General features: G+C 46.2%; 1 long non-coding RNA gene across 1 annotated transcript; it reads left to right on the plus strand.

Annotated features, from left to right (window-relative positions):
• The first annotated feature begins 1,411 nt into the window (after positions 1–1,411).
• LOC125354437 lies at positions 1,412–8,818 on the plus strand. Its single transcript, XR_007211489.1, has 3 exons — positions 1,412–1,560; positions 8,356–8,562; positions 8,730–8,818. It is a non-coding gene; the product is annotated as an uncharacterized LOC125354437 (long non-coding RNA).
• Positions 8,819–12,081: the final 3,263 nt, after the last annotated feature.

Raw genomic sequence — 12,081 nt, forward strand, 5'->3', positions numbered from 1 at the left:
CAGTTAGACTTATTCTCCACTCCACCTGGAGGAGAAATCAGCTCTAGTCATGTTGTGCCCTTATACTTTGAGGGGATTATTTTATTTATTCAAAGTTCCTTTTTGCAGTCCTGGGGTTTGAACTCAGGGCCTCACACTTGCTAGGCAGGCACTCTATCTACCACTCCAGTTCTTTTCAACTTGAGATTATTTTTCAGGTAGTCTTGTGTTCCCTACCCCCACCAACCTGGGGGCTAGGGTGGATTGTGATACACCTATCTACAAATTCCCATGTAGTTGGGATGACAGGCACAGTCAGCACACCCAGCTTTTATTGGTTGAGATGGGGTTTTGAGAATGTCTTGTAAAGGTTGGCCTTAAACTCCAATCTTTCTAATATCTGCCTCCTGAGGACCTTGAGATTATGGAGGTGCACTACTGCTCCCAGTCTAGCTTTGGGTTTTAGGGAAGATAACATCATCTCATGAAATCGTAAGGGTGTCAGGCTTTCCTCCATAACTAAGAGTGAGGGAGAGTGCCACATTCACTGAGGACTGGTTCTGTGTTGAATCTCTGTTTCCCCCTTAAGTCCTTCCAAGAGGACCATGACCTTGGAACTGGTGTCCCATCTCCCAGAGCCATGATTGAGCTGGGATTCATGCTCACTTCCCTGGATCCTGACCCTACAAGGATACAGTTTGAAAGTCCCAGGGAGCCTGCACCCCAGAACCCTGCTTTCCTTGGTTCCCCATCAGGTAAACTAAGCCCTGAAGAGTGTGCAGGCTGAAAGCTGATAGGCTGGGATCGGCCATCAGGTGAGAGTATGGCTTCCTTCTGCTTCAGTTTCTTCAGCAGTCCAAAGGGGCTTCCTTGAGAGAGGTCCACTACCTGGGGTGGCTTGAGGATGCTCCTTCTGGTTACATGACTTTATTATATTAAATAATGACTTTATTAAACTCTCTCTCTGCTAGAGCTTTCCAAAGCCTTGCCCTGCCGAGGAGGAGCTGGGATCCCATTCTCAGTATTTGCGGTTATCTAGGAAAGCTAGCACTTGGAAGTTTCATTGGTCTGCTTTCTTCAGAGGGCTCCTAGCAACTGCTGGGAGCATCAAGGACTCCTACCCATGGGATGAGATGGTTTTGCCACCTGCTCACCTGGGTGTGAAGTGTGGGGGAGAGAAAGAGGGGGGGGGGACATGGCTGAGTTTCCTTTGGGGCTGGTCTTGGGCAGCTGCTTCTGATCTGCCACTTGAGAATCCCTGGCAGAAGCCAGGGGAAGTCAAGGTGCTGCCAGGTAGTAATTAAAGCTGGGGAGGGGGGCTGCACACCTAGATGGCCTTTGGTTGGCAGTTCCTAAGGCTTAGTCTCCCCCATAAGCACTGCTCTGCAATCTGTGACTTGTTCCCAACTTCCTTCTAGGCTCTCATAAAATCTCCAGCTGTTTGTGGAGCTTCCACTCAAACAGGTCTATTAGCTGTCATCCAATTAGTGTCACTGCATGGCTGACTCAATGACTTTGCTGACTCACGGCATTTTAGAGCCAGCAGGAACTTCCCAAGTCACTGGCTCTGTGACTCCACAGGTGAGAGCTGGGTCACTGTTGGAGCAGTGGGACACCCTTGTGTGGGGCTCCCTCGTGTGAGCCCATCTGCTCCCCTTAGCATGGCATCTAACCTCACGCTGATCCCAGGCACTTCCGGCCTGGGCCTCTGCCACTGTTCTGCATCCTCATCCCTAATTATAAAATGAATGATTCTAACATATCAGGCACCTTGCTAGGGCTGGGCATCTGCAGTGGCATCTTCTCTCCCACCTCGTGACACCTTTCATTTTCTCAAAAGGCTGTCACCTTCCCCTTGATGTCTGCCCTAATCTCCTCAGGAAGACGTGGCTGCTCAGCCTGTCATGGTCCAGACACCACTGTCACAAGATGGACGTCTGTCATGGGCTTGGCGCTGGAAGCCATCAGCCTGCACAGCCGCAGTCAAATGCCACAGGCAGTGTGCAGTTAACCATGTGGATTTATCTTCTTTTTTCTCTGGAGGAAGCCTACTCCCTCCTTTCCTTCCCCTCACAGACAACATAGTTGCTGTGAGCCAGACTTTGCAGGTGTTGAAGGCATGTAGGGGATGAAGACACCACGTGATTTCAAACTATTTACCAACCAGGCAACTCTCGGAGATTCTGGACATTATCTTCAAGATCATGAGGAGACGCATGGATTTGGCGGGGCACACATGATGCAGGCGGATATGCCCATTCATAGCTGGTTTCCTTGAAGCTCCCAAGCCTCAGAAGGGAGGGAAGAACTACACAGACTTCCAGATGCGCAAATCACAAAGAAACATAACTCAGTTCATCAAAGGACAAGCCAACTCGCCAGCTCCAAAAAGCAGCACGACTGGAGAGGAGATGGAGAATAAAAAAGCAAATGAGGACATGTTAACAGGAATGATCGAAACCGTCAGAAATGAAATCAGAAAACAATTCCAGGAGTTTAGAGCGGAAATCTGGAAGGACACCCAGGAAGCCAAGAAAGAAATGGAAGCAAAACTGGATACAATGCAAGCCTCGTTTAAAGAAATGGAAGCAAAAATGGATACAATGCAAGCCGCCTTTAAAGAAAATCTCCACACCCTGAGAATTGAAATGCATGAAAAAATAGATTTAAAATACAACTCTTTAAAGGAAGAAATTTCCACGATCAGAGCTGATATGACAACCATGAATAGCTCTCTGACATCCATAAACTCCGCAATTGAAACCATAACACAAAGAGTGGACCATATGGAATCCAGAATCTCTCGCCTGGACGATGAAGCAGCTGACAACAACCAGAAAATGACCACACTCCAAGAAAAGGTGAAGCTTCAGGGAAGATTACTCCAGGAACTAATGGACAAAGACAAGAGATATAATCTGCGTATAATTGGAATAGAAGAAGGAGCCGAATATCAGAGCAGAGGGCTTAATCATGTTCTCAATAAAGTTATTGCAGAAAACTTCCCCAATCTCACAGGGGACCCCATCCAGGTAACCGAAGCCTATAGGACACCTGGCAGGCCAGACCCCAGGAAAACCACCCCAAGGCACATAATATTCAAGACTACAGACCTCAAGATTAAAGAGCAAATTCTGAATTCAGCCAAAGCGAAGAAGGAAACTTTTTTCAATGGGAAGAGGATTCGAATAACATCCGACTTATCCACACAAACTTACCAAGCTCGAAGTGAGTGGAAGAACACCATCCAAGTACTTCAGAATAACAATTTACAACCTCGGATCAAATATCCAGCGAAACTGGAGTTCACATTCGAAGGGAGAACCAGATCTTTCCACACCAAAGAGGAGCTAAAGGAGTATGTGAATAAAAAACCAGCCCTACAGCGAATATTAAGAGGGGAAGCCCACCCAACAGAGATCGTAAAAGACACACAGACAGATTCAGAAAGAAACTTCAATAGCCAAAGTCCAGCAGAAACACAAGCTCACTAAAGACAAGAAGAAAAAAAAAAAAAAAAACAACAGGAAAAAACAGCCCAACAAGAAAATGGAAGGAGAAAAAACACCCTTATCCTTGATCTCTTTAAATATAAATGGCTTAAACTCCCCGATCAAGAGGAGCAGACTGGCAGAATGGATCCGCAAGCAAAAAGTTGACATCTGTTGTCTACAAGAGACCCACCTTACAGCAAGGGACAAAAACAGGCTTCGAATGAAAGGATGGAGCAAGATCTACCAAGCAAATGCACCCACCAAAACGGCAGGTGTAGCCATCCTGATCTCAGACAAGCTGGATTTCTCTTTAAAGTCCACTCAAAAAGACAAAGAAGGACACTACATATTGATACAAGGAAAAATCCAGAATCAAGACATCACGGTGATAAATGTATACTCACCGAACAAAAGAGGCCCGACATATGTCAAGCAAATTCTCACAGAGTTACAGAGCAAGATAGATGCAAACACAATCATAGTGGGTGACTTTAATACTCCTCTCTCTCCAAGAGACAGATCCAACACCCAGAGGATTAGTAAGGGAGCTGAGGACCTAAATAACACCATTGCCCAAATGGATCTAACAGACCTATATAGAACCTTCCACCCTACAGAGACCCAATACACCTTCTTTTCAGCAGCCCATGGATCATATTCCAAAATAGACCACGTCATAGCCCACACAAAGAACCTCAGCAAATACAAAAGAATTGACATCATCCCATGTATTATATCTGATCACAGTGGATTAAAGGTAACCCTCAACAACAAAGGATACCACAGAGCCTATACACACTCTTGGAGGCTAAACCCCACGCTGCTATCCAACACTTGGGCCACAGATCAAATTAAAGATGAAATCAACGAATTCATAAACCACAATGACAAAGAAAACACATCACAAAGAAACCTATGGGACACAGCTAAGGCAGTACTGAGGGGCAAGATCATTGCACTCAGTACCCACATTAAAAGAATGGAAGCAGAGCAGGTGAATACCCTCACGATGAAACTAAAACAACTGGAGAAACAAGAAATGACAGAATCTAAAACGACTAGGAGGGGAGAGATTACAAAGATTAAAGAAGAGATAAATCTGATTGAAAATAGAAAGACCATTCAACAAATAAATAAGACTAAAAGCTGGTTCTTTGAGAAAATAAACAAAATTGACAGACCCCTTGCAAGACTCACAAAAAAAAGAAGAGAAGAGACTCATATACGTAAAATCAGGGACTCCACAGGAAAAATTACAACAAATACACACGATATTCAAACAATCATAAGGAGCTATTTCCAAAACCTCTACTCAACAAAAAACAATAATTTTACAGAAATGGATCAATTCTTAGAGAAGTACAAACTGCCCAAACTGAACCAAGAAGAAATAAATCAACTAAATAAACCAATAACTTACGGTGAGATACAGGAGGTAATCAAGAACCTCCCTACTAAGAAAAGCCCAGGCCCAGATGGATTCACCAATGAATTCTACAAAACCTTTAGTGAGGAGCTAATTCCAATACTCCTCAAACTCTTCCGCGAAATAGAAACGGAGGGAAAAATCCCGAACTCATTCTACGAAGCTAATATCATACTCATCCCCAAACCAGGCAAAGATCCAACAAAAAAAGAGAACTACAGACCAATATCACTAATGAACACAGATGCAAAGCTCCTCAATAAAATATTAGCTAACAGGATCCAGAAAGTGATCAAGAATATCATACATCATGACCAAGTAGGCTTCATCCCTCAGTCACAAGGATGGTTCAACATCCGTAAATCAATCAATGTAATTCACCACATAAACAGAACTAAAATCAAGAATCACATTGTTATCTCAGTCGATGCCCAAAAAGCCTTTGACAAAATACAACATCCATACCTATTAAAAGCTTTGGAGAGAACAGGAATAGATGGAACATTCCTCAAAACAATAAAAGCCATATACAACAGACCAACTGCTAATATCATATTAAATGGAGAGAAACTTAAATCATTCCCCCTAAACACAGGAACAAGACAAGGATGCCCACTCTCCCCACTTCTGTTCAACATAGTTCTGGAATCCCTAGCCATAGCAATAAGGCAAGAGGAGGACATCAAAGGGATCCACATCGGCAAGGAAGAAATCAAGTTATCCCTATTCGCAGACGACATGATCTTATATCTCAAGGACCCAAAAAACTCAGTACCCAAACTCCTACATCTAATAAACCAATTTGGCAAAGTAGCAGGATACAAAATCAATCCACAAAAGTCAGCAGCTTTTCTGTACACCAGCAATAGACAAACAGAAAAGGAAATTATGGAAACGATTCCATTTACAGTAGCCAAAAAAAGAATAAAGTACCTAGGGATCAACTTAACCAAGGACGTGACGGACCTATTCAATGAAAACTACAAAAATCTAATAAGGGAAATCAAAGAAGACACAAGGAGATGGAAAGACCTCCCATGCTCATGGGTAGGCAGAATCAATATAGTGAAAATGGCCATACTGCCCAAATTGTTATACAAATTCAATGCAATACCTATCAAAATCCCAGCCACATTCTTCACTGAAATAGAGAAACCAATCCATAAGTTCATATGGAACAGCAAAAAACCTAGAATAGCCAAAGCAATTCTAGGCAAAAAACATAGTGCAGGAGGTATCACCATACCAGACTTCAAGCTCTACTACAAGGCCATCATAACAAAAACAGCATGGTATTGGTATAAAAACAGATCGGAAGACCAGTGGATTAGAATTGAAGACCCAGAAATAAAACCGCACTCTTACAGCCAACTGATATTCGACAAAGGAGCTAAAGACATACAATGGAATAAACATAGCCTCTTCAACTACTGGTGCTGGGAGAACTGGGCAGCCATATGCAGAAAACTCAAAGTAGACCCAAGCCTATCACCATGCACCAAGATCAACTCAAAATGGATCAAGGACCTCAACATCAGACCTGAATCCTTGAAACTACTGAAGGACAGAGTAGGAAAGACACTAGAACTTATAGGCACAGGAAGGAACTTCCTGAATAGAGTCCCAGGCGCACAACAAATAGGGGAAAGACTCAACAAATGGGACTACTACAAATTAAAAAGTTTCTGCACAGCTAAGGTCATAGCCACCAAAATAGAAAGACAGCCAACGATATGGGAAAGGATATTTACCAGCACAGCAACAGACAAAGGCCTGATATCTGTCATCTACAGAGAACTCAAAAAACTAAGCCCCTCCAAGCCCAATAAACCTATTAGGAAATGGGCAAAAGAGCTAAAGAGAGACTTCACAAGAGAAGATATAAAAATGGCAAAGAAACACATGAGGAAATGCTCAACATCCCTGCTAGTAAAGGAAATGCAAATAAAAACAACCCTGAGATACCACCTCACCCCAGTTAGAATGGCCTATACTCTGAACTCAGGAAACAACAAATGCTGGAGGGGCTGTGGGGAAAGAGGAACCCTTCTCCATTGTTGGTGGGAGTGCAAATTAGTACAGCCACTTTGGAGAACAGTATGGAGGTTTCTCAAAAAGCTCAATATAGACCTACCCTATGACCCAGCCATACCACTCCTAGGCATCTATCCTAAACAGCAAAACCCAAGATATCAAAAGGACATTTGTACTTCCATGTTTATCGCAGCACAATTCACAATAGCCAAAATTTGGAAACAACCCAGATGCCCCTCCACAGATGAATGGATCCAAAAAATATGGTACTTATACACAATGGAATACTACATAGCGATTAGGAATGGTGAAATATTGTTATTTGCAGGGAAATGGTCAGAACTCGAACAAATAATGTTGAGTGAGACAAGCCTAGAACACAGAAAACAAAGGGGCATGATCTCCCTGATATATGACTGTTAACAAAGGGAGATGGAGAGACAGTAGAGACCAAGTCTGTGAACACTGTATATGTGCTTGATACATTGTATACTGCATATGGGTCTACCTGACCTAGACAAGGGATGGGAAAACAGGTTGTAAGATATCACAAGAAATGTACACAATGCCCTACTATGTAACTGCACCCTCTTTGCACAGCACCTTGTTAAAAAAAAAAAATTTATGTTCAATTGATAATAAAAAAAAAAAAAAAAAAAAAAAAAAAAAAAAAAAAAAAAAAAAGATCATGAGGAGCCCGAGGGAGGGAGGTTCATATGGCTTGGTTTTCAGCGAGTGCCTTCAAACCCCAGAGGTTTAAAAGGACAACCCTTCTTCACCATTTCCACGGCCTGGTTGTAGGCACAGGACCCTGGCCTGAAGCCCAAGGTCTCTTGTCTGCAGTTGCCAAGGTGGTCAGGGCTGTGCCTATCATCAAAATGACTTGAAATGTTTCTGCTTCCTAATGGGACTCTGAGTGGCCTCAGTGGACCCACTTCAAAGCTACTTCTGTGACCATCCACAGGACTGCTTGATGTACGGTGGCCTTAATGAGCAATATGAGAAAGGGAGAGACACACATGTGCTGTACACACACACACACACACACACACACGAACGAGAAAGAGAGAGAGTGTCCCTCTAGTGGGAGCCATTACCATATCTCATCATCATACCAGCAGGCTCTAATTTAACAAAGGGGTAGCCATGCTGGAGGGAGGGAATTAGACAGAAATAGAGGAAGGGAGGTGAGGACTGTAGGGACTTTCCTCGGTCCCCAAGCTGTCACAGTGACTTCTTAGCAGCTCAGCCTCCAGAGATACACATACTGTGGGAATTACACACTCAGGGCAAGACTAGCAAAGGAAGGCTTGAGAGTTAGCTGTCTGGAGAAAGTTGTGTTGGGCTGGACGACATCATTTCTTCATTCAACAAACATTCACTGAGTGCCACCCTGACTAGGACTCCCTGTCTAGCATCTAGCAGGAGGTACACTTGACAAGTGATTATATTCACCTTGGATGTGGAGGAAAAAGGCAAAGATCAAGATTGTGAATACCTCCCGCCCTTTCCAAATGGGTCTGAGGGATTTAAGGAGAGCTTCCTGGAGGAAGAGATGTGTACTCAAATGATGAAGGATGAGGAAGAGAGCCAGAGAGGGGCCAACAGAGGATCCCTGGGGGAACACAGGTAGTCTCCCCCCTCTCCTCCCACTCTTTCCTCTTCCTCCCCTTCTCTCCTTTTCTCCCTCCCTCTGACTCTACTCCTGGCCCAGGCTCAGTTTGGTGGTTGAGGTGCCCTGCCTGTCCTCTCCTGTCTATCAGACACTCAGATGTCTGTTCCTTGTCCTGTTCTAGGTCTCAGCTCAGCTTTCTGAAGAGGCCCCAGAGGGTCATCCTCCATGGAAGCACAGTGAGAAGGCACCATCTGTGGATTGGAGGGGCCCTGGCCAGATACCAACTCTCCATGCACTTTGATCATGGCCATCAAGGCCTCTGGAACCATGAGAAGTAAATGAGCATCCCTTAGGTGCCCTGTCTAGAATGGTTCAACATGAACTGATCAGTCAGGTCACCAGGCCAGCGTGACCCCTCTGATCTGGCCCTTCAGCTGCCTGCCTTGCAGCCACAGGAGCAGAGTACACAGAGCAGCATGGCCCAGCTAATCCCCTGTGATGTTTTATGGCTTTTCTCTGGGCTCCTGACAACAGCCACATTTTGAGAGTTTGGAGAAGGGCGCGTGAAGCCCAATCATGTGGATAATTCACAGTTTAAAAAATGGGCCAAATACAGATTTACACAACAGCCTGTGACAAACTCATCTTCAGGGACGATCTGGCAGGAAACATCGTTTTTTCCATAGGCCACCACTGCAGCCCTGGGAGGAATAATGAGGCTTTTTTTGTTCAGATTCTAATCACTCCCGAGTGCTGACAGGCGAGAGGGTAAGAACTGCCATGCTCAGCAATCCCATGCACCCCAGGTCTATTCTTGGTCCCTAGTGGGTGTCGTGCTCCCAGCAGGGCCTGGTATGCCCAGTATCATCCTTGCCCTTCCAGCCTCCCTCCCTCTGAGTTGGGTCTCAGCAATGGACAGGGATGACAAGCACCAACCACTCCTTGAATCCTGGTCATCCAGCACCTGGCTTGAGATGTGAAAGAGAAGCCATGTTGTTGCCTCTGCGCGCGCGCGTATGTGTGTGTGTGTGTGTGTGTGAGAGAGAGAGAGAGAGAGAGAGAGAGAGAGAGCGCCTTGGGGAGTGTGGGACCATGTGGGGCTTTCTGGTGACCCTGCTAAAGGATGTCCTGAGGGAATCTTTTCTCCCTCCCTCCGGTGTCTGGCTCCATCCTTCCTCTCTAACCTTGGCAGCTTATTGCCCAATGCAGCCCCGCCCTAGCTGGCCTCCTGGGATCCCACTGCTGGCTCAGCATGCTCCTGTCCTGGTCCTTGTCTCCCAATCTCTTTCTAGGGCTTCAGGCTTCCAAACAGGCTTCTTTTCTCCTGACACTCAGGACACTTTGTAGACCTCGCCACCCCATCAGGGGTTCCACCCAATACTCTCCCCTCCTCAGCGGACATATCACCTCCTCTGGGAAGCCCCTGAATGGCACCTGGAACAAGGCCCAATCCCAGCATGCACTGGGAGCCCAGGCTCACCCACCCACTTGGCATCCTGCATCCTGCATCTTAAGTGGTGGGGACCTTCTCGTCCTAGAATAATGAGAACTTGAAACACATGCAGGGCTCTGAGGAGAGCAGTATTCCACACATGCATACCTGGTGGCAACCATATTGCTAAGTGGCTCCTCTGAACACCTGGAGGCCTTCAGGTAATGGATGTCTGAATGGAGCATCTGGAGATTAGAGACAGCATTGGTGTTTCTGTGTCAGGCTGTCAGCAACTGTGTCAACAACTCCCCACTGGGGGCCTCATTGTGTGCTCTGAGACAGGGGCATGGGACACTTAGCCTTTAAAGTCTCCTCTTCAACAGGGGAGTTAGTGGACTTGAAGTGGCATTCCTTGGGGACCTGAGGAAGGGATGTGGGTTGATATCACTAGGATGGCTTAGGAATCATTTTATGGGGTCCTTATCATGGATGCACCACCCTGTTCTTCGAGAGTCCCAGACTATTTGCAACCAGAAGAGGAAAATTTCACTCCTTGAAGGCCTAGGGGGTCATTAGGTTAAAGGGATTACCACCAGGAAGGACGCAAGTCCCCTTCTGAATTAAAGAAGGTGCTCACTGGACTTGGCCCAGTTCTGAATGCCAGGAGACCCAAGAGGATGTGTAACTGACTCCTTAATCCTTCTAGAAGTGGAGTGCTCCCCAGAACTACCCAAAAACAGACCTCTGGGGAGCCCTCTAGATCAGCAGCTGAATAACAGTAATAGAGCAGCCATGCAAATGGCCAGGACCTGGTTATCAGATGCCACCTTAGCAAGGACACACAGAGCAGAGCCACACCACACATCGCTGCCATTCACCTGCACCAGGGCCCACTGTGGGAACATCAGGATTAGTCCTGGAAAACACTCACATGACTTTAACACATTGTCAGTGGCTGATATGGTTATGTTGCTTTCTAGGGAGAGTTTCCCTAGAAACTTTCTGGATTTGTCCTTACTGTTTATTTGTTGAAGAAACTCTGTCTGTCTGAGGATCCTCTGAGCAACCTTGAAGAGGCCACCCAGCTGGCATGAGGAAGAGGCAGATTCCCACCCAAGTCCTCAGTGCAGCCACATTCTGATACCAGTGCTGGGCTGCTAGGCTGTCTAGCCCTGGCTGGTAGAAAAGAGAGAAAAGCCAAGAACGGCAGAGGCAGGGACCTTCCAGTCAGCTGACTATGACCCTTGCACAGAAAGAATGTACATGGAGGCCTTGATCTTTGCTTTGCCTTTGTTCTCAGCCAAGAGCACTGGCTCATTATGGGTGCAAGTCCAAGATCATGTATTCCTTTCATGTCAGTGCCTGGTGCCCGGGTGCTCACCTGATCAGGCACTCATGGGAGAAGGGACATGCCTGAGGTAAGGGGAGCCTGGGGCATTGGGCCCAGGGAGTCCAGGAGAGCATAGGGTAGGGGAAGAGGCATAGGCCCTGGTGGGCACATCTCTGAGCCCCACTCAGTCTTCAGGTGCAGGGTAGCAGGCAGTGGAAGGGTGGCTGGATGGAGTGGGGCCCTCTAGTGTGGAGGTTCAGGGCAGGGTCCTCTTGGGGGAGTGAGGGACAAAGGTAAGGATGCCCTAAATATTTGTCCCCTCCCCCCTCTACCTCCATTCTCCCGCCCCAGTTTACATATCCTTCTCTACTCCTCAACCCTCCCTGCCTGCTCAGCGCAGCAGAGAATACATCTGATGGCAGTTATAGAAACCTCTAGAAAGAGTTTCCCCTGGGTGTCAATCCTTCATCTTCTCACCAAGATACTCCCTGAGCATTTTATAGCAAGGGAGATGAGAAAGAAAAAAGTCACCCTGGCATTTATTGAGATAAATAGTGAGAGTCAGGGAGGCCAGATTGTTAAAAATGCATCTTTGCTTGCCAATAACTCCAGCATCGGCGAATCTCCTTCATCTCCAGAAACATCTCAGAGGGCTGCAAGCCCAGCCCGCCCCACAGCCATTGGGCAGCTGGCCAGGCTTTAGGAGAATGCCTAACTCCTCAGCCTGCAGAGTCTGCTTAGAGCCTCTTCCTATCCCTTGACTCTGACTGC

Source organism: Perognathus longimembris, chromosome 7 (assembly GCF_023159225.1).
Source record: "Perognathus longimembris pacificus isolate PPM17 chromosome 7, ASM2315922v1, whole genome shotgun sequence".
In the NCBI taxonomy this organism is placed as follows: domain Eukaryota; kingdom Metazoa; phylum Chordata; class Mammalia; order Rodentia; family Heteromyidae; genus Perognathus; species Perognathus longimembris.